Consider the following 23,920-nt stretch of genomic DNA (forward strand, 5'->3'; position numbering starts at 1 on the left):
CGGCACCACGCTCCCTCTGTGCTCCAGGCCACCACAGCACAGCCCAAACCCTGAGCCCTCTCCAGCCACCCAGGCCTCATCTGCTAAGTCCCTTCCATAGAAACCCTGCTAGGAGCGTGCTTCTATTGCTCTAAGGGAGCTTGCTGATTTATGGATATGTTTGCCATAAATTGCTTATTGATATTTTCTTCCCTGACTTCTGCCCTTGGATTATGAACTCTGCAGAACGAAGCGAAAGCGCCGGAGTGTCTGAAAATCGCCAGCCATATCGCAGGTGTTGCAGCAAACGATATTCATAATAAGAACAGCAATGATAATTGTAGTAATAATTAAATCATTTGGTGCTGTTATTATTCCTTCTCCTATGCCTACAATATTTGACAAATACGGCCTCCAAACAGTTCCTGAGCCTGAAGAAATATTTTCAGGTGACACACAGTGCAAAGAAAACGGTTTATATTATTACAAACACACATATAGCTAATACTGTTACATATTATATAGTGATTTTATATTAAAATATTTTTGCTGAACTTTCTAATTTTCAAAGTTGCTTTTCAGCTTATAGCATAATTATAGTATATAGCTAAATATCTGAAATTTGTTTATATACCAGTAGGATTTTTTTCTTCTTTTCTTTTTTTTTTTTTTTTGGCTCAAGAAAGAAAATATGTTAAAATGTCTGTACATGAGAAGGACCATCTTCCAGAGGAAAACACAGCAGAATCATCACTGACTCTAAAGGATAATTGCATTCTCCTCTAAATCATTCCCCTTTGGTACGTTTTCTTCATCTCCAGTAGCTGGATGCAATTCCCTCTATATGTACTAAGCTTGTGTTATTACAATTCCAGCATGATATATGTTTATTTGGAGTCTAACAAGATCATGAATCAGGAAATAGCATTGCACTTTATATTATGTATTTATTTATTGTGTTAGGATGAAATTTACCTGGGTCCAGAGAACAAAATTAGGCTGTTACAGCCCTTGGTTTCATATAAGTTATTTTCCTCTCAATGCCTATGCCCTGTGGACAGAAATTTATTTCACCGGTACTGAATGAGAAGTCTCCCATTCTCTCACTGCCTCCAGGTATGATTTCTATACCTTTCCTCCTGCTTCCAATTTTGTATCCATTACTCGAATGCTTGAAAACATGAAATATAATACTAACAATCACAGAGCGAGAAAGTCTGCAGTGTGTAGGGAATATTTTTTGTGCCTATTCAATCCTTTTGTAATTAAAGAAATCCTACTCAGTAATTTGATGTCTTCAGTGACTTTATCATGCTTCTGATCTTAACCTTTCAGCTGAATTTTAGGGGCTGGTTGGCCCTTAGAAAGGAGGACTATTTTGCAGACAGTTTATGGGATGCAGATTTGGAAGATCTCAGTTCTTCTCTGAATTATGGCACACACTGAGCAGTGAAAGACGGCTTTAAACAGAACGTGTGCTAATAAATGTAAATATGAAAGTGGGAAATTACTTCACAGAATAGAAGAGAGCTCAATGTATTTAATAATACAACCGTAATTATCTTTAATAATACTAAAAATACCAGTGAAAAACATTACGAGAACTTTGTTAAGTGTCCAAACGTGTTCCGATTGCTGTATTTGATGACTTTGCAAGAACTGAAGTGTCAAAGACTTGGAGTCCCCATGAGATTAGATAGTATTCGTACACAAAATGCAGGAGAGAAGTTAAATGAACAAATGGCAAGTTTATCTCACATAGAAGAGTTATAAAATCATTAAGCAAGTAAAAGTTTATTCAGTTAATTGGCTAAGGCCCAGCAAGGATTTCACAACACTATCAGCAGGGTGTTGAAATATTAAAAAAACCAAAAAACAACCCAGCAACCAAATGCTCAGTTTCAGAGAAGCACTCTCATTTAAGAAACACTCTCTTAAGTATTTCTTAGATAAGGAGCTGTTTATCAGCGCGTGTGTATGTTCTCCCAGGAATCAAGGCCCATGCAAGTTTTTTCACATACACCAACATACTCAACATTCTCTCGCTGTTTTGTGATTTCTCCTCACTCAAGCACCAGGAACACAGGAAGAGTGGAAGTTACCAGCATATACAGTTACAAAGAGGTACGGCATATGAATATTATTTATATGTACTTAGTGATTTGAGCTAAGATAGAGAGCATCAGAGTGTAATGAGTTAACCCACAGTAACTTCTGTCACTTCTTCTTGTGCACAGAGAAAAAAATCTCTTTAGGACATGGACGCGTAGGAATACGTCAAAGCAGGAGCACAAGGAAAGATAGCTCATGCAACTGCTGATACAATAGAAAATTGGAAAGCTCTGAAGTAAAACATAAACAAAATTGAGGTGTAACCTATGTAAAGACAATGAGACATGTGCTCTGGGCACCCAGAAAACCCCCGTTGTAGTCGTATTGAACATGTAGCATCCTTTGAAAGAGAATGTTCTGAATTTCTGCTCCGTGATGTATATTTTCTTAGGAGTAGTCTGGCCATCTAGGAAATATTTCACCCTATCTTCCAGCACATGCAGAAGTTTAAAAATAACGTAAATGTAAATACCTGCTGATGCCAAACACTTCATTTGCCAAGAAGAAATGATGCATTTCGTATCAGGATTACATTACAACCAAGATTAATTTTTGTATTGTCTCTGGCAATTCTGTAACAAAAACACCTCCTGATGAAACACAACATGTAACTCACAGGTTGTGTATGTTCAGGGAAACTTCTCTCAACAGCTGGCTTACAAATGCTCATACAAACCAAGCTGCACTGTAACCTGCTTTTAATTTAACTGCCAGATACTAGAGAGGTAATGCCTTGGGAGATGGCACCAGGTTTTTGAAGAAGGAGCTACCCAGTGATAAAGATCTTATGGAAAACCAGAAGTATTTAACAAAACCAATCAACGAATATACCCCAAATTCTCTTAGGAGAAGGGAAACATCTCACCTTCGTAATGTAAGGCAACCATCATCCAGTAAGAACTCGGGCCAAGCCTCAAGTGGTGCCTCACAGCATGAATTATATTATAAGGTTGCTTGGTGCAACGGCACAGATTGACTGATCACACACATGCCTGCAACTGCTGTATCCAGGCCTGCTCTCTTGCTTAGTAAAAGAAATCAACCCCCATAAAAAAGCAACCACTTTATATATCTACATTTGTATATGTAGAGACATCAATATTCAAACCCATCTACTATAAAGTCAAGGATTAGTTCTGGGAACAAAACAGGCATCATCAAAACACAAAACCAAGAAGAAATAAAAGGGAATAGGTGAAAAGGAAGGATAGCTGACAAGTGGTAAAGAAATAATGAGAAAATATTTGTGAATATGTTGGATCATTATCAGGTGGATCTTCCCTTGCATCCCGTTTTAGTGACTTTTGAGAATAGCCATGTGACTAAAAATTTGCTCATGGCTGTCATTCTCCCAAAAAATATGCTATGTGCAGGAGTAAGCCCTGGAAAGCAAACGAGCAGGAGTATCATGCACCGATTGAGTCTCGTTGAATCCTACCACGACAAAACTTTTTGATTAGAAGTAACTTTCACTGACTTTGAGTAATGCGGCAGACTCTCCTTCCAACAACCAAATGATACTTTTCTGAGTCAAATGTAGTTTATAAGGCTGAAGTCATCACGAATGACTGAGCTGACCAATCACGCCACACGAACACGGACTCATCGCCACTGAGTGATGTCAAAAAAATAACCACATCAAGAAAACCAAAAGCTTAAAATTTGGAAAGGCACAGAGACTGAAAAACTTCAGTTTCTACACAAGCAATTTGTCAAAAGAAAAAATACTAAACTTGACAAGGAAATTCTTTTCCTGAAAATTACATGCTCAGTTATATAATTACATTGCTGGTGTTCCCCTGCTCCTCTTCTTCCTCCTGAGTTTCTATCTAGGAAATATTTCCAGAACTTGCTGGTTCAGTTACCTCTTTCAGAGTCTTGGCATTCAGAGGTTCCAGCAACAAAGCCTTATTATTATAAATACTTCAGCTATAACATTTCTAAGGAAATTAGACCGAGTATCATCTTCTCCTGCTGACTCTCACCTAGCAATTTTAAATCCGCTACCGTGGGAGAAGGCTCTGAGGTCAAAAAGCTAATTTTGTTATTTCATTAAAAGCAAAAGAGGAAAATTAGGATAAAAATTCCAAAGCCTGGGAAGGGAAGTCAGGAAACAGCAAGACAAGAGATGATGAAAACCAGCGCTACATCAATGACTCTGGAAAATCCCAAGTCAAAGTACATCACAAATTTTGTTTTGGTACAACAAGATGATAAACAGTACACTTGGGTTGCACAGACTTTTAAAAAGTGTTTTTAATCTTTCTCATTCAGCCTTGCACTTGAATAACAGCCCATTCCTGAGCTTACAGTCATGGCAATTCTCCTCACTGACACATAAAGTTACATTGGCTTCCAGAAGATTACTTTTTGAGCACAGATATCATCCCTGAACATCACCTTCTGGCCTTCAGACTTATCACGTAACATCTAGTATTTAGATATTAGCTACTATCTAGAAGTGAGCACAGTTTTGACGTGACCGAAGTGTTTCATCACCTTGCAGAAGTACAGGCAATGAATCAGCGGTAGCACGTGTGAGAGATGCTCTGTCACTCTCTCTTGCACTCAGCGTTGCTTCACGGGCTGACATAGTATCAAACATAATATCCAGCCTCTGGAACAAGCAAATCACAGACTAACTAAACCAGAACATTAAAGCCAAAAGTAATTTTCCCTGCACGCCCAGAGAATTGTAACCAACGCCATAGAAAACGCTGAACGAAATCTTGCTGAGTCCTGTGTGGAGCCCAGTTGCAAACCAGCAGCGATGTACGATTTGCCTGGAGTTCGAACTCAGCCCTCTGCATTGTTCTGAGAGCTCACCATTAAAAGAAGAATAAATGTTAGCAATAAAAGTCCGAGAGGATGAACATCTGAGAGCCTAGCCTAAAGATCTGCAAGGGGTCTCAAAAATATATAGTAAACATCCTCTGTGATGGATTCCCCAGAGGAGAAAAATTCTACATTACCCACCAAGCACATTTTTTACAAACCGGTTCTTTCTGTCTGGATACAAAGAAGTGAAAGCAGAGCATTTAACATATAACTTCTAAAATTCACCATTTAAAACCAAGGAAAACAACCAAGATTAGAGCTGATCAGCAAAATCATATCTCCCTTCACATAGTTTCTTTTTAATTCTTATAATTTGTCGATGAACCAGCAAAGGAGACTCTAACTGTCAGTACTGTTAGATATCATGGATTTGGATGCACAAAGATAAATTAAACAGTATGGGCTCGGAGCATGTCAACACTACAGGCAACTGCTGTGGGTTTTGCCACCCAATCTGTTGGTAAGGGATCAGGGTGTTTGCTGTCGATCCGTACCCTGGTGCCCTAAGCTTTGAAGAATGCAGTAGGTCCTGGGAATTTTTTTTGGCTCAGGTCCCTCATACATGGGCCCTGTGTGACCAAGAGTAGCTTCTCATGAAGAACACAGCAGAAAGTCGAGCGCGCTCTGCCAAAAAGCCCGCGGGAAGCAGGGTTTGTTGGCACATTCCTACCTTCAAGCGAGCAGCCAGCGGCGGTGCATCTTAGAGTTCTTCAGCTCTGGGCAAAAATGGCATAGGTCTCTTCTAAGGCAGTCTCTGAAAGCACAATTACAGAGGATGTGACTGGTAAATACAGAAAGGGAAGACAGGAGAAACACGCACCAAAGAATACGCACGGGCAGAACGGGAATTTCACTCCGTTACCAGCAGCATATATAGGATACACACATGTAGGATTCTGTTTCTCCTGCTGGCATTCAGCCCTGGGTGGTGAAAAGCTGGTGCTCTAGGCTACAGTGGTCCATCCTTTTTCCAGCTGGTCGGATACCAGCTGAGGGACCCCATAAGCACTCCATAGCTCTGGCAACAGGGACTTGCGAGTCGAGATGCCCGCCGGCACGGAGGTGCTCAAGGAGGCCTTTAGCTGCTGAAGTTCCTACTGCCCTCACATCTACTCCTTGTCCTCTCCTAGGCCACATCCATTCACATGGGTGAAACACAGCTAGCCTCGCCATGGACTACCTCTTGGGGTCCATATAGTCTGGAGCTGAAGTAAGATAATATTTCAGAAAAGGAAAAGAAAACATGCAGTTAAGAGAAAAAATCTGGCATAAAAAACATAGAACAGCTAAAGAAAAAGAAGTGACAACAAACAAGCTCTGCAGTCAAGGAAAGGGTAAAATCTTGGCCCTACCGAAGTCAGTGGGATGTTTGCCAGAAAGCTGTAGGCAGCTTGTTTTATCCAGGATTTTTAATTAGTGATTAAATGATTCAATGGCAAGTTGGCCGGTTTCAGAAGGAAAAAATCATAGAATAGCTCCAGCATGCCTCTCCCTGCCCCGCCTACCCCTTGGGAGGTACAGATCATACACAGCTTTTGATGGGAGACTTGACAGGTATTTCATTGAACCTTAGTTGCAATCCGTAGTTTCCCAGGCCCTGCCTCCTTCCCCAGTTTGGGGATGAAGATAGGAAACACCTGCTAATGACACCAGAGACAGAGCAAAGAGCAAAAGCCATGTGTCAGCAGAAAGCGCACTGGCAGCCTGGCCTCTCTCGTGCAGACACAGTCTGTCTGATGGTGGATAGTATATACGGAGAAATAGGATGCTGCATTCATTTAATTCACATACATCTGAATGGATTTGAATTATCCTGGGGTGACATACCCACAAATAAATAAGGCCTCTTGCCACCTTAAGGAGTAAGTCACTTTGTTAAAAGCCCCACGACCCAAACGATCTATTCACACCGCACGCTTCTCTTATTCTGCTTGATTTTTCTGCTTTTCTCCGTCTCCTTCTGCTTTTCCCTCTCCAAAGTACATTGGTTTCTATGGAAACAAAGCACGTCATTGGAATGGACAGAACTTGGTGACATCCCCAAGTGCAGACAGAAAATGCAGTTTAAATAAGCGTTTTGCATTTTCTAACGTGAGCTGAGGAAGGCGACGGGCGATTATCCTGCGCACGTGTGTGTACATGTGTTTGCGTGGGCGGCCGCCCGTGCGCGCACGCGCTCCCTCTCGCCACGCGATTTACACACATGTAACGCCACCCGCTTCCCGGGACGGCGCTCGGCAGAATCCGTCCCATCCTATTCTGTTTTAATATAGCTGAAAATTGCTTTGACAGCTGAATAGCTTCTTTGTTTATAACTCGTTCTTAGCTGACTCTGCTGCATTATTTAGCTTTGTAAAGAGATTACTTTGTCAAGAGCTGAACATATATGGTCTGAGCATGAACAATTCGGCACGATGGACTGCATTCATTTTATACGATGTATGGGGCTGCAATCTTGCTGCCTTTAATGTGTCTGCTTTTTTCCGTGGGTTTCGTTTTCTGATCTTAAGTGTTTTTTAAATTTTCTTGGGGTCTTTGGGATTATCTTCTTTACCCTTTCCTGGGCAGATCCAGAGAATTTTCAATATGTCCAATCTCAGTATATTTTATCTTGCTTTAAATGCTGCACCGAACCAAATGTTTGGCTGCATATAACAGGACATCATCATTATCCAGTTAGCTAATTATCCACCTGCAAATATCCTATTCCTGCCCTAAATTGCTACAGTTTTGTTAGTATTTGAATTAGTATTGCAACACAGCAGTGCCTCAGCAAAGGCTTAGAAAATGGACCCCACTACAGGGAACACCATATGGAACACGTACAGCTTCTTACCTTGTCCCTTCATCCCCTGCCCTAAAAGCAATCCTAAGTAGGCAGATCTCCATCTGCATGACTTCAGCACAGCTGCACGTGAGCCAGTCCCTTGTCTTTACAAAGCCTTATCAAAACTCTTAAAGCAAAACCAGCCTGCACGGCATTACCGGCACTATCAGGGCCATGCGCCGTGCACTGAACCAGCTTTGCAGGCTCTGCTGGCTATCGCCTTTAATAGTGCTTGAGCTGACTGCACCGGTGGTCTCATCACCGTTGCAGTTTCTACTTCTAGCCATGGCTTGTTTAGAAATTATGTTATTTCAGATTCACTTTGTGCCCTGCCCGGAGGCACAGCGCAGACTCGGGGCATCTTTCTCTGGTTTCTCCTGGCCTTTTCCTCTCTCCTTCTCTCCCTCCCTCCCTCAATTTTCTAAGTAAACACCATTCATTCTGATGGGTAGATGATACGGTCCAGTATAAAGATGACTAAGAACATTAATTGTTCTAACAGCAAAATTCCTACTGACTTTGTAGTCGGCATTACATTGATCTTTTGTGGGCTGGAGACTGAGAGCTTTCCTTAGAGACATCACTGGAGGCTTTTCTTGTGTGGGACACAGAGCTGGGCCTTGAAGCATCTTGCATTTTAACAGTTTTTGCTCAGCCCATGAACTGGCAGAACTCCAATTTACACTACGCCCTGCATTTTGCGCTGGTATTTTACCACTTCTAAAAATACCAACCTTCACTAAAAACAAAGGGGAAGTTTGTCAGACAGACAAATCCCTCCTTATCTTGTAGTCATAACCATGATCCACTTTAGATGATTTAAAGAGCTTCGTACATATTTACGTTAAAAAAAAAAAAAGAGACAAGAAAAGGACTTCTTTGCAAATCGCTATTTGAAATCAGAAGGCACAGAAAGATTCCTCACAACCTTATTTGCTCCCACTCATACTCCTAACGTGCACATATTTCACAGGAGTTGGCACACTATGTGCTAATTTGTTGAATATATATATTTTTCAAATTCACCATCTGTGTAGAAGTCCTTTGTACTAGAAACTAGTGTCTTGACTAATGAATTCCTTATCTTCCATCCCTTTGGCAAACGACGGACTGTTGTCTATCACTGACAAAAAACCACCAGTGACCATGCAATACTCAGGTAAATGACGAAAGGCCGCACAGGCGGTTTAGAAACAATTATTCATGTTGTACTGGGAATTTTCAGATTTAGCAAGAAGTCATGAGATCTTCAGAGAGTCAGTAAATTTCCACAGACGGTTTCTGTTCTTCGCCCCCCCTTGTGGCAAACCTGGCTGAACCACCAAACATGTCTCAATCGGTCTGCAACCTGCTCTGCCGCAGGAGCCCTCGGAAAATCCCAGGCCAGCAGACAACAGCTGTATCGGGTTATGGTTGGTGCCAATAAAGGCAGCAGCGATTTGCACCGTCACCGATCGCGTGCGTTGGTGGGAGAGGGTTGAAGTCAACAGGACGAAATGCACCAAAAGCATTGTGCAAAAAAAGAGCATGAGAGAGAGAGAGAGAGAGGAAAGTATAGTCATGGTTTGCAGAGGAGATGTAAATAATTTCCGAGATCAGAGGGCCTCGATACAGAGAGAAAATGAGAAGTAGAGAGGGGAAGGAAGGTGTGTCATCAACTCTCAGTGTGATCTTTCCGGAGTAAATAACACAGCTTTGCGTATGCTAAGCGTGCTTTGCACTTTCCTTCAGGGAGAGCTCCATATTGTTAATATCCTAGATTCTGGATTTCCATGTTCATGTATCTTCTCATTTCAGTGCTGCTGGCACCTAGAAATCTGAATTTAAGTCTCCAAAACCATCTAAAATCCCTGCCTCCGACTCTAGGCTTAGTTGTTCCCTGCCAGTGTATGAACATGACTGTCCTTCTATAAGGTAACAGTTAATAACAAGCTAAATATGTCCTACCTAGAGGGGCATCCGTGGGTCATTGGGTCTCAGACTACAATCATACCAGAAAACACAAGAGCTTATTAAAGGCCACTTTTCCAAAAAGCACCTTAAATTTTGGGCCCTGACAATGGGTCAGTGCATAACTCCTTTTTGACTAAAGGCATGTAACTCAGATTAGGTGCCTCAATTTGGAGAAACGTGAACGTTTTGAGCACAATATCAGTCAAGAAATGATGAATAAAATTCAGAGGAATGTTCTGCAATTTAAGGAGGCAAATAACAATACAGCAGAATCAGGTATCAGTGAAATGATTAATTTACTCCATCGGGTGTATAACCTTTTTGTGTTTTCTCCCCAGGACTGTTCCAGGGAATACATTAGACAGTGGAGTCCAGGCTCATGCCACTTCTGACTCCCCACTGGCACACCAAGGCTCAGATGGTTGACTTGCATCAAGCTACTCATGGACATGAGAACACATTTACCTGGAAAGGAGATCTTGTACGTTCTGTTTTCTGGAAAGATGAATAAAAATACAAGGGCTGATGCTATTAGCAGATGGATATGTTGCTTGTTCAGAGTGCTTTCAGCCTTTCATACTTCTTGGAAAAGCGGGCACAGTGGGAGTAGAACCACAGGCTCAGCTCTCGGTGCCCGTATGCTGATAAAGGCAATGGTGCTGGGCACGAGCATATAATTAGGATTATAGCAGGTCGGACCACTATGGATCAAAGCATTTAAGGCTGCATCTGCAGAGTTGAATAACTCAAGGAAGTCTGGGGCTATTTCAAATGGATCTTTACTATCAATGACAAATTTTTCATAAGGATTGGCAAACTTTCTGTGGATCTCAGCCGAACGGTTTCTAAAAGAAACTTTAAAAATCCCAAAACAGAAAGAATCACCCCAAAGGAGCTCTGATGTGGCTTCCTTCAATGAGAAGGGATAGGGGTAGGTGCAAGAATTTCCTCATTCTCTCGTCTCAGAGACAGGCAGTGTGATTTTGCACAACCGCAACAGCCCGGCTCAGCCATCCGCGGGGCATTTCAACTTCTCCCTCAGCAGGGGAAAAGTCCACCTGAAAAAGGAGCGATGGAGAAGGAATACCCGACAGCCGCTGCCCTAGCCTGAATGCTGCGAGGCTCTTCCAGTCCTGCTCTGTAAACAGGAATTGCCTTTGGACCCTTAAAAAACATGCACTATATCACTCTGGAATGGCGTTAATCTCTCTGTAGTGGAGGCCAAAGCAAGCTTTCTATTATAAGCTCCATGAAACACACCTCCTTCCCAGCCACTCACTTGCAGGGAACAAAATCCAGTCAGCCAAAATGGTCCGTGTGTAACAGGACGCCGGAGCAGGCACCTGAGGCAACGTGGGCAAGGCATTTTGGAGCTGTGAGACCTCCGAGCTGGAGGCCGAGCCCTTGGTGAGGCAACACTGGCTCAGTGCCACAGTCAAGGATGCAGAAGAGACAGTTTTCTCTTTGCTTCTTTGCAAAGGACAATGGTCTATTCATGGACAATACCAGCTGGAGAGGCCACTGCCTCACCTCCCACCCGAGGTCCAGCAGGGCCTTGCCACGGTGATCCCCAGCAGCAACCGCGCTCCTTGTGTGCCCTTGCTGTGCTTTCATCTTCCCTAGCACCTTTACAACAGTCCTTTGTCATCCATCTCGATAGCACTTACAACAGCTAAAGCCCGGGCGAGATTGGGCCTTGTGGTTACAGATGAGAACGTCCCAACCTTGGGGTCACGTTGGCTGAAGCAATGATTGACGCGTCCCAAAGCACGAACACCGATACCCAGGGTGTAGTAAGCTGGGGGTTAGCTGAGGACCCTCAGCTTCTCCTTCTTTAACGCATTTTCTGTGTATTTTTCTAGGGGCCCAGGGTACATGTTGGCTTTACTGATAAACTTATCAGTAGCAGAGTGAAACATCCGTTTCATTTGTACTGTTTACACAGAGCCTGTTTCTCCAGTTGGTAAGTTGGGATTGAGCGAACAGGGTGACCCTGTGTTTTCTTCCTTCCCCCCTGAACATTGCTGCTAGCATCAGAAGATGGGGGAGAGATGCTGCGTCAGGAGCCAGCCCTTCCCCACCCCTATCCCGGAGGTCTTCACTGCCCCGCTGGAAGTCTTCTACCCCTATGCATCATTCCCAGCCCCAACCCAACCCCTAGAGATGAGGAAAGGCTGTGGCACAGTATGTGGATGCCGATTACATCTCCAAACAGGAGGAACACACAATCGGTGGGATCCGCCTGCTTTCTAGCCCCTTTGTGCTCAGGGGCAGAAATACAAATAAGCCTCAATGACTTTTTCCTGCTTATATGAACTGAGATCCGTTTTTCAATAGCATGCCCCGGCAGATAAGTATTCCCTTTGCTAGGTATTTGTTTTTGGGGAGGGAAGGCCTTTCCCTGGCTCCCATAACGCTCCCCTCCAGCACTCGGGAGGTGCAACGGGGCGGCAGGTAGAGCTGTGGTTCAGGGATGCTCCTACAGCCGCTGGAAGCTGGTGTTGCCATGCCAGCCCCGCGCAGCCTGCGCACCGGCAGCCCAGGGCACAGCCGGCTGCCACAGGGTCCGTGCTTGTGCAGATAGCTTAGTCCCAGGCCGCTCCCAAGGAGGATTTGGTTGAAGCTTCGTGCCATGACCGTAGGAGAGGTGATGGTGTCCCTGTGCATTCTCAGCTCGGCTGCTCATCTCCCCCCGTCTGGCCCATTTGCTTGGGTTGCCTCAGAGAGAATAGGACCATAAACTTTATGAGTGAGTTTTCCTCCTAAATGAATTACATAACACAACCATTGCGAATAGCTCGTGTTGTTTCAGAAGGACCACAGAGACAGAAGCGGGTAGGAACGGCAACAATCCTCTCAACAAGCCCAGGCACCCCTGGCAGCAGCCACCTCCACCCTTCGCCCGTTCAGCATGTCACGTCATGCGCCGCGTGAGACAGCAACCCAGAGCCCATCTAAAGCAGAACACACAGGACACGAAGAATTACCTTTCCTCTGCATCTCACCAAAAGGGGTATCTTAAAAACTGGTCTTTCCGAAAAGCACCAAGTGACAAATCCAGCTCTGTGCAAAGCCAACAGAGGTGGAGGGCCCTGCAGACAGCTCATGGGATGGAGACTCAGGTTTGAACTTCATTGTTTTATTGCACTTGGAGAATTCCCTGGGTAATTTCCTGGGTATTTTCTAGGTTACTTCCTTATTGCTCTCTGGGTTAACTTGGTCAAAATGCTTGCCTTGTCTAAACCTCAGTTTGTCAATATATAAAATGAAGGTGATGGGGCGAGTTGTCCTCTCCTTTTTCTGCATGGAGTTCAACCTTATGGAAAGGCCCTACAATGCCCCTCTCCTCCCTTAGAGCCAGGAAGGCCTTTGAAAACCCCAAATTCACAACAGCTGAGCAGTGCCGCATGTTGCTATAGGCAGCTCAAGAGGAGCGCGTGTGAAACGTGAAAAACTAAACTGATTAAAACAGATGCGCTTGGGGTTGGGTAGCTTTTTGTCTCTAAGGAAAAAAAAGAAAAAAGGTGGCTCATCTATAATTGTTTTTTCTTGACCAGCTCGCCATCTAAAGTAGGAATACCTTTACAAATCACGATATCTGAAATCTCAAGAAGCGCTATAGGAACAAAGAGATTCCACCGCCCACTGCCCGGCTGTTCCCTCCCGAGATACTGCAGCACATCCCAGCCTCCTTGGCTGCCGCTCTGCACACACTGTTCGTCCACCTCTGCCAACCTTCTCGACCCACAGCTGAGCATTTGAAACCACCGTAACATCTGGGGGTCCTGCAGCACGTATAGGGGGATCGTGGAAAGGGAAAGCTACCGTGAACAGATGCTCCAGACAGAGGTTATCAAGTGTCTTTGAGTCTGAACTGATACACAGGGCTATTAGGTCTCCCTTAGCAAAAAGGGCTAGTCCACAGCACTATAGATAGGAAATACAAAGTTTTTTGAAGAAGGTATGCATTTTTTTAAAAAGATGTCGGCCAGCAACCTTTTACTGCGTTGTTAACATGCAGGGTAAAATATACCAACTAACAGCACCCAAGATGTGAGGCTGTTCTTCACAGAGTTTCTATATTTCAGTGTCTGCATTAAATATGGCAATAAACCTGGACCAATTTCAGTGTATGTTATGCTGCATCACCACTCTCATACTATCTGTACCTTCTCCTCCTTTCTCATATAATAAGAGCCAGCAATCTGGACAGATTTTTTTACTTGAGTGACTCCTTACTCCTTTAGTGTTTCAGAATTTGGGGTTTTTTTGTCATCAGCTCTTTAAAAACATATCCACAGTCTTTTCAGGGGCAGAGATAACCACGTTAAAAGTTGTAACTTAGCAAGGCCACCACAGGGAGAGAGAGGAGGAAAGCTGTGGTCACAGCAGTATTGCCGGGACTGTTGTTTCCTACAGCATCTTTGGCTGCTTTCCACTCTCTAGGTGCCCCTGGCCCGGCTCCTCCTTCTCAGCTGTCCCACCCGTGAGCTATGTATCTTCTCTTTCATGGCCCTGCACGGACTGTCTCCATTTTATGGTACCTTCACAAGTCATTACTATGACTTATGCAGCCAGGCTTGGTACACAGGTTCAATAGTGCAAGTCCTTTGAACTGCATTCCTCAAGTCCACTTTGCATCCCATTATCAGATTGGTACTGAATAAAGGTGAAGTGGAAAAATCTCGGTATGGAATGCACTCCTGTGGCTGACATTCACATAATGGCTATGTACAGAAAAGGTTCGGTAAGAGACCTCATGTATACTGGATGATGTGAATTGTTTGTGTTTAGTCTAGTTTGAATGATTTCTGGTAACTCAGGGTCAAAGTCTCAGTTTTCATAGGTAAACATATTAGAGGACTCGTATATCAATGACATATCACTAGTCAGCATCAGAACTAGTTCTGCTGAGGCAGTTACCTTGGACAGAAAAACATTCAACCAGTGACTCTGAGACACAAACTGGCTCCAGGCCTTAAAATGATGAACATTTGCTACACTAACTATAGCAATTATACAGCTAAGGTTGGGGATTCAAGACAACAAAGCTACTTGAAGACATTAGAAAGGTCCCTCGCCACCCGTTGAGAAAGAAATACCCAGCTAATTTTGGGCAGTTTTAAAGCTTCTTTGCTTGGTACAGTAGAATAAAAGAAAGGCTACAGTAGAATAAAAGAAAGTGTCATAGCGATGGCTGTAGTCATCTGATGATAATGACCTGTGGCCACACCAGGTCCTTCAACGCACGTGTGCCTTCTGCTGCACTGAACAGAGCCTATAGATGCACGCACCCAGCAGCACCCCTGCACACACGGTCCCCAGAGGGGTTTGCAAACTGTTCATACGAACTCTTGCATTAAATTACATTTAGCTTGAGCGATCAGCAGCTCATCGGTTGACCTCTGGCTCTGATTCTCCATACTTAGAAGCACCTGACATAAAGAAAGCCCTTAGAGAAGGCACAGGGAAAGAAAGAACTGCGCTAATTAAGCTATGCAAAGTATCTTGGAGAAGAGTGCTCCACTTCAAGGATACCCTGACATTTCTGACCCGTTACAAGTAGTAGCAGAAAAATTTTAGGAATTTAATGTGGAGTGTTTAATTGAGACATAGAGGAAAAGAAATCAGTAGAATTTAAAATCAATTCCTCCCTTACGGCTAAAACATGTCAGCTTGGAAGACTTGGTAAATATTCTTAGCCACTAATGTGTCTTTATTTTGATTACATAGGAGGTAAAATCAAACTCATAAACACGGTGGAAAACCACATTGGCCTGGTGCATTTATGATGAATTCTTTGCTCACAGTGCAAATGTAAATGTAATAGTCCTATTGCCATACCCTGCTTAGCACTTAAATACCATTTTTCTAATTTATTTCCATCATTTGAACTTAAGGGCACAGAGAAATGTTTTGAATTTTACATATGATAAATATTTCTTTCTAAGAACAAAACTGTAAAAATGAAGCCCATTTAATAATACACTAAGCATCTTTCACATTCAAACAAACTTAACTTCTACAGTATCCTCACAGGAAACATATATTGGTTTATCCATTTTAAAAATGTCATTAAACTGAGGCCTGAAAAAAAAGAAAGTGACTTATCAAGGTCAAAATGCATGTTAGGTACAGAGCTGGGGAGAGAAATCCTCTTGCAGATTCTTAGTTGTCTGCTCTACCAGTTTGATGGTATTCCTTTCCTTGCCTACATTCAGGAACAAATTATCTGGATGTCCCATTCAAATAAAAGGTGTTGAATGGGAGACACCTCTTCTTCCTAGGATGGAGCCCTCCAGAAGAATTTCTAGTTGTTCTTCAAATGAAAATGTGTGAATTATTACCTAATTTGGGTAATAAATTCACTAGTAGACAAAATTCAAGCCTCTTGGATTGTAAATAGCTCTCATTTTTAATTTGCCCCATAATCTGCTACCTGGCATCTGTGTCTTCATCTGGATTCACCACCCCCCTGAAGAGAACCTGTCAGAGGTTCTCCTCCCCTTTTCATGGCTATAAAGATGAGCTCAGAGCAGAGCCCAAGCTCTGAATATTTGGGAATTCAGAGTTTAGTTCATACTCATCACAGGTATTGTCGTGGTTTAACCCCAGCCGGCAGCTAAGCACCACGCAGCCGCTCGCTCACTCCCCCTCGGTGGGATGGGGGAGAGAATCGGAAGAGCAAAAGTAAGAAAACTTGAGGGTTGAGATAAAAACAGTTTAATAGGGAAAGCAAAAGCCGCGCACACAAGCAAAGCAAAGCAAGGAATTCCTTCGCTACTTCCCAGGGGCAGGCAGGTGTTCAGCCATCTCCAGGACAGCAGGGCTCCATCAAGCGTAACGGTTACTTGGGAAGACAAACGCCATCACTCTGAATGTCCCCCCTTCCTTCTTCTTCCCCAGCTTTATATACTGAGCATGACGTCATGTGGTATGGAATAGCCCTTTGGGCAGTCTGGATCAACTGTCCTGGCTGTGCCCCCTCCCAGCTTCTTCTGCACCTGGCAGAGCACGGGAAGCTGAAAAGTCCTTGACTAGTACAGCAGCAACTAAAACATCTCTGTATTATCAACACTGTCTTCAGCACAAATCCAAAACATAGCCCCATACCAGCCGCTACGAAAAAAATTAACTCTGTCTCAGCTGAAACCAGGACAGGTATCAAACGGGGATAGCCTTTCCGTACTTCTCCGTGTTGCTGAAGATTAAATGAATTGGTTGTGATTGATACAGGAGGGTTCACAACTAATAAAACTAATAACTAACTAATAAAAGTCCTTTCCATTGCAGTGTGTTTATTCAGTGTCTGGAAGAAGACACGAATACTTGGACCAAGTCTCTCTAGACACATTTCTCAGTTTTTCCTGTTAGTGGGAACACAGAGGACTGGATATGCAATCTCCTAACACTCTGGTTTGTGCCTCCAGCTATATTTAATCCATATACCAGGGCAACAGCTTGCTACTACTACTAGCTGAAAGAATTACAGTGGAAGTGACTGATGAACCTGAGGAGACTAAAGACAGCCTGCAGTTACAGCATTTTCTCCCTCTGACCTCCTAACCAGAGCAGTATCTTGCAGAGAGAGGAATCTAGATCCCATTGAATGGGAGAAAGTTGACTGGAAAAGGCAGCAGCATCCCTTTGATGGCAGAGCCAAAGAAGAAAACTATCTAACTCTTCCATTGCAAAGTTTCCACTGGACCAAAACCAAAACAAGCATTCAGTTTTGTTACGCTTGAGACTGCCTTTTTAAATACTTATCTGGGCCTCCTATTCTTTCTCCAGCTCTGGACCCCGCACGCTGCGCCCTCGTGCCTTCGCTCCTCTCCTGCGGCCATGCAGCCTGGCTTGGGGAAATCTCTGCGCTCTGACTCGTACTGCTCTGCTTTTCCTAACGGTCTCATGTGCTAGCCTAAGCTGCCTTACAGGGTAGTAAGCTATTTGCAGGTTTAATACGATAAGGAACAAGAAAGAATATATTTCTGTTGTTTTATTTACATAAAGAGCAATGTCACTGGCTCTCCCTGTCTCAGTCTTGTGCTATTAATAAAGTCCATGTGAGGAATATACAAATTTACACCACGTGTGGAACCTGTCAACATAACTAGCCTCTCGCTAGAATACTTTCCATGCCATGTATCTCCATATAGCCCATCTTTCTGGGACATGTGACCCAGAAATGTGTCATCGGGACGCATGTAGTCACTGGACGGATGAAAGGAATTCAAGGGAAACAGAAGGAACAATGCTGCTTCTTCCAACCTCCACTCAGCTTGTTGCTACTGCTCTCTGAAAAAGTTCGCGAGACGTGAAAAAGATGTTGTCGTCCCAGACTTGGCCCTGGTATTATCTTTCATACAACGGGCTTTGATGCAATGTCATATTTTTCCAGAGATTATTAAGAAAAAGGAACTAAAAATCCACAGATGTCAGTTTTTAAAAGCAAATAATCACTCCCATGCAATGGCTGAAAGGCAAACTTGTACCTAAAGACTTGCAACTGGCATCACTGACATTGTCATTGTCGAATCAAAATGTTAAAAATAAAAATAAACAGAGCACACAAAGAGAAAAATACACTGGATTTTAACATTCTTTCACAATTCATAACCAAAGCTGTGGTCAGCAACATGGAGCGAGAAAGACGTTTGGTTATAAGTCATGACTTTAATCAGACAGTCTCACTGCCGTCTCGTGGAAACCTTCCAAATTAGATGGATGTCCAAATTAGAGACATTCAGACTAAAGATGAAACATCACAAATAAGCTCTTTTGTCTAGAATAAATATAATCAAAACAGTCAAATGCTCAGGAAGATAACTGATACAACATTGTTCCCTTGGGCATCTTTGTTAGTGATTAACCCAGTCTGTTTTAAATGCCTAAAACAATGAAACTAGTGGACAAGCTATTCTAGTCCTCTGGGCATGAACTGTCCTCCTAATCTCTGCTCACCAGGTCTCCCCACAGCCACATCCTTCTAACGCCCTGCTTCTTCCTTCCAGCCTCCAGCTGGTGACTGACTCTATTTAATCAGCGCAGCCATCAGGATATTCACCTACCAAATCAGCGCAACCCTTGATCTCGCTGCCGTGACCTCTGCCGTGCCTATTCCCAACTTTTGTTTATTACTTTCACTCATTGTGCCAAATCTAAACTTAGACCGTCAGCACTTCAGGGCAAAGCTCCCATCACGCGTGGCACCGAAGTCCCCCTCCGTCGCAGTCTCTGCGCACCTCATGTAAGCGTAAGCGTCTTAGCTGCCCAAAGGGATGAAGGAAAGAAAGGACCACAGTCCTCAGGCCTGATTAGGTTTGAAATCAAGGGTGAAACTTCCACTGGCATCAACAGTGCTGGATCAGGCAGAAAGGGACTGATCCGGAAGGTACTGCTGAGTGTCTCTTGAAGGGTCTGCATCTTCTCTATGGTGAGGGATTTCATCTTGCAGATTAAAGTCCTAAAGCCAACAAACCATTTTAACAAGAACCGTGAAACTCCTCCAGCAACACTTGTTAGAAAGTTACCCGTCATGAAAGACACACAGCATTAAAGACTCTTGAGATGTAGGGGTCACCAGAGGGTATTTTATCTTTCTCTCTATATTTTCTCCAGAAAGAATAAAGGAGACGGAAGATAAAAAGTGAGATTATGTCACAGCAGAGGAATGTCTCTACTTGTAGGAAGATAAGCCTTTTCCACCGAAGTCAAGTAATCTTCAAAAGACAACGATAAGCTGCATTGCCATGCACCGTACAGAGCTTGGTACTCTCTCCACTTCCTCGCCATTGTTATCCTTGTCTTGTATATAAAAAACTACATTATATATTACATGATATAGCTCAGCTGATCTTAAGATCACCTCCAAGTCCAGTTACTAGTTAGAATGCGGAAGAACATCAATGTGAGTGGCAGGACTTTTGATTACACCAGACTGACAATAGATACTTTAACAAAGAAAACAAGTCAAACCATGGCTTGGACATAGCGTTTGATTATCCATGGATGGATTATCTGGGCCATGGATTGGTCCACTCCCTCTTGCCTTGGCTGCATCACAGCCAGGACACGGACTCACACCCGCTGGCAGTTTCCCGGTGCCTAAGGTTATCCCTGTGCTCTAAGGAGATGCGCTTACCGCATTTTAAAAGATGAACACACTGAATAGTCACTGTCTCACTGGCACATGTTTTGTATTAGCTGTGGGTAATCTCCCCCCTCCCTCTCCCTGCCCTTCTTCATTATCTGGATAACGGGCTGCAGACCTTCTCTGAAAGAGTGGTTTTGGTAGTTATCACAGGGGTGTATTATGAAAGAAGGAGCTCAACCGTACGAATATCTTAATTATAAGAACAGAAAGGCCTCATCACACAAAGTTGCTGCCTTCCAGACCCCTGTATTTCAGATCTTGTTCTGCATCCTGCAGTCAACACTGACACTTCTACACAGGCCAGGCTCCCTCCTCTGCGGAGTTCATCAGCCTGAGGTTTGTCTGGAGGAAATCCGCACTTCAAACAGATTTTGGTGAAGTTTGATGATGCAGAAATATATCAAAGCAGCAGCCTGCAGAAAAGCAGGGTATGGGCAGCAGTGACCTCCAGTTGTCTTTGCAAATGTCCTGTTGCAAAGGTGCCCTATTTGTATTTATGCTGATAAGCAACAGAAGAGCTCCAGGGTGCTAAGGCACTTTTTGGGCTTTATAGCAGCAGGAATGCCTTGCTCAGTGGGGTGGAGCTGGGAGCCTCAGGCTAAAAAACGGGCTGGTCACTATCCAGACCACAAGGATTTCAAAACATATGGTACCCATGGGCTGGATCTACCCACTTGCAACATATTGCTTTCTCCCTATGCCATCTAGTCCCTTCCAAAAATACCACAATTGCTTTTATTGTGACTTCGCTCAGCTCCCTTCTCTGAAGAGAAAACACACGGCACTTTTGGACCATATCTGATGTAATGATTCTGTTCACAGTTTCCAAACTCCCCTTTAACCATAGCCCAGGGAGTCAGCAAAGGGATAAATCACAGTGAGCTCCACAAACACCTTCTCCACACTGCATTCATAGGTATCCAGAGAGAAAGAGCACGCACAACTCGGGACGCAGGATCTGACTCAGAGCTACCTAGGAAGAGCCAGATGAGGCCCCAGGAACATCTCAGGCCTGGGGGATCAACATGTTTCATTGGAGCTGAACAAGGACCTCAGCCCATGCAGGCAAGATTAACAACAAAAGCATATTTTTTCATTATTTAGCCAACAACATAAACATATATTACATTATTTCAGGATATCGCTTCTTAGCTATACTGTCCTCTATGGCAGATGGAAGAAGCAAGGCTTGTAGTCATTTGGGCATAACAGGAGGTGAAGAGTTGGTAGAAAATGCACACCTAAGAGTGATTAGCTAACAGGAGACCCTTCCTTTCCTAGATCCTACTTTCCTGATTCTGAAAAAGTTCCTCCTTCTGTTACACTGTTATTTGCCCAAGATTTGCTTATTTACTTACCTATTAACAGTCAGGTACACAAGGGGTTGTACTTTTCTTCCTAATGGATATGGTCACTGTGAGCTTCCAAAGAAAAGTCCCCCCTGTATCAGCCACTGCACATTCAGTCTGGGACTGTGACTTCTCTGAAATATCTCGTGATATAAATTCTTGGAACAAAGGGGGAAGGAGCCTTATGCCATACATATGGTAGCATGGCTACACAGAGATAATACATGTCAGCTTCACGAGACTTGTAACAGCAAGGTTTTTTTTATTGCTTTCATCATCTAAATGTCTATATATGGGGTGTTACTGGAAATCATGTGACTTCCTGAAGTTCAGCTTCCCCTGCTTGTAAACATGCGTAAGAATTTCACTTTCTGATTGCTGGAAACTAAAAGTGAGGTACTTCTCAGTAAAGTTTTGCTCTATAAAGAAATCCATGTTCATGAAAATAATTTTCTTAACTTATGCTAATCTTCTACAACTGCAATATTCAGCCATAACCTTCCTTTACAAAGCTTGGATGCACTGACATGAAGGTATGAAATTTCATAAATTTCATTATTTATGGTGACATTGTCATCAACAACAAAAAATACTTGAATGAAATGATAATAATTAACTGCACTCAGCTGCATTTTCTCTGGGAATTTCAGCATGCTCGGAGTCTGGGAGAACTGACTCATTCTTTACGAGGAGAACGTAGTATAAATCCTGCTAATTATTTGTGCTGAGAGTGGTATCTACAGTTCATTTATTACACGAGAGTTAAATGGCTCTGGTACTTTTTCAGTAAAGTGCCATTAATATTGCAGCTGGCCACGCTACAGACACTCTGCAAGATCTTGAGAAATCATGTTTCAGATTGGGTGGGAATACTTTAAATATACTTTTGTTCAACATATTTTAGTATTTCTTCTTTGAACATACTCCCCCGTCAAATGAAACAATCTCAGCAATTCCAGCAGGACAAAAAAGAAAGCCTTAGCTGCAGCTGGAATTCAGAAATAGATATTATGCAGCAGCAAGAAATATTGTGCATCGTTAAAGGAGTCTTTGAAGGAGTGCAGGACTGGAAGCGACTCCCCTGCCATTTATCAATCCCCTATTATGAAAGGCGACGTTCCAGAATAACTCTCAGAACTAGCTAACAGGGTGTTAATTAGTAGTCACTATTATGTAAAATTAGAAATAAGGGAATAACAATGCAACAGAAACCATGACACACGTTAGACCCCCACCCAGACCATGTCGTAGATGGTCTCTGTGTTGAGAATACTGCCCGTGCCTGGATCTGCCATGAGTCTGCCCAGTTCCACTACTGGACCAGCCACAGCAGAAAAATCCATACGTAGCAGCATGTGTTTGTATAAACTAAGAAAGGATGGCAACATACAGGGAAGAGGAAAAGAGAAGGGAGATGAGGAAAGCAACAAATGAGATGACACAAATTACACGAAGCTTGAAAGAACTTGTCAAGGCCTTATCCTGCTATAGATCAGTTGCTGTAGTTAGCTGAGCTGCTCCACCTCTCTGATAAACTAAAATGAATCCCACTTAATTTCAGTGCCATTCATATCCAGACTTAGTGCGTGTCTGGCTGTCTCTAGGATATACATTAGGAAACTAATGGAAAGTACCCGATAGCATCACTCAGATAAGATGGCCGATGGTCCCTCTACAGCCCAAAACGTTGTAAAAATACAAAATAATATTTGGGCTGAGATGACTCAGAAATCGGCATCAACTTGCCAACTTGGAAGGCCCTAGGATGTTTGCTTCAAATAGTATCTTGGTAACAAATTCCTACGTCACATTCACATACACAGATCCATACATAAGGAGCTGTGACCTTTAATCTCATTAGGAAAAGCCCTGTTAATACAGAAATACAAAAAAGGTTGCTGTTTATAAACAGAAAACTTATACTCTAAAGGCACTTAATGAAGTGAATTGATCTGTTTCTACCGCTACGTTCTGTAATAGCCTGTAGCAAAAAGAGCCCCTTGATTATTTTTTTTCTTTTAATCTGTCATTTTTATCATGCCTGGCTTTCAACTGGGAGCATTACATTTTGGGTAAAGGACTTATTCTGAAGACTTACGGATATTTGATAGGCTGAAAACAGGGGTTTTCTCCTGTCCAGGAAAAGTTCCCTTTGGTATCTAGGAGCTCCATTACGAGGGTAGGAATGAGTCCTTACATTATGTATCAACAACCAACGTGTGAACCTGATAACAGTTTATTTTAAGGGTGCCATCGCAGAGACAAGCTCTATAATCAGCAGGAACAGGAAGAATTAAGAACAGGAATAGTTAGACTGCATGTGAGAATCAAAACCTCCTGCCAGTCCTCTAGAAAAAATTCCCTGCATAGAAGATGCCGTATACCTTGAGATGTTTACAGAGAGTATCAAGGAAAAAAACCAAACAATTCTACTAACAGAAGTACATTGGAGATAAAGTGTACCTGAAGAGATGGACTGGGTCAGCTACAGGGCTAGATTATTACTGTAGTAAAGCCAAGGATCACTTGAGTCATGGCACAAGCTGGCCATGAATATCCTGGTAACGTGCCCCTAGACCCTTTCTTTACCTTGCACGGTCACTAGTTGCACATGAAAACTATGAGAATTTCAAGCATCACTATGAGATCTGTACTTTTTTCCCCAGCGTTATTTTGCAAACTAGAAAAAGGTATTTGGGGAAATGTTTG

General features: G+C 43.0%; 1 protein-coding gene across 2 annotated transcripts in view; it reads right to left on the reverse strand.

The window, feature by feature from the left end:
* SLC6A6 (solute carrier family 6 member 6) overlaps positions 1 to 21,438 on the reverse strand; it is a 119,766-nt gene extending 98,328 nt beyond the window's left edge. For both annotated transcript variants that reach the window (XM_075514114.1, XM_075514112.1), the window contains exons 1-2: positions 21,221 to 21,438; positions 5,600 to 5,683 (exon numbers count right to left, since the gene is read on the reverse strand). The gene's annotated coding sequence lies outside the window, so the exon portion shown is untranslated. The remainder of the gene's footprint in view (positions 1 to 5,599; positions 5,684 to 21,220) is intronic.
* Positions 21,439 to 23,920: the final 2,482 nt, after the last annotated feature.

The sequence above is a fragment of the Mycteria americana genome, chromosome 11, assembly GCF_035582795.1.
Source record: "Mycteria americana isolate JAX WOST 10 ecotype Jacksonville Zoo and Gardens chromosome 11, USCA_MyAme_1.0, whole genome shotgun sequence".
In the NCBI taxonomy this organism is placed as follows: domain Eukaryota; kingdom Metazoa; phylum Chordata; class Aves; order Ciconiiformes; family Ciconiidae; genus Mycteria; species Mycteria americana.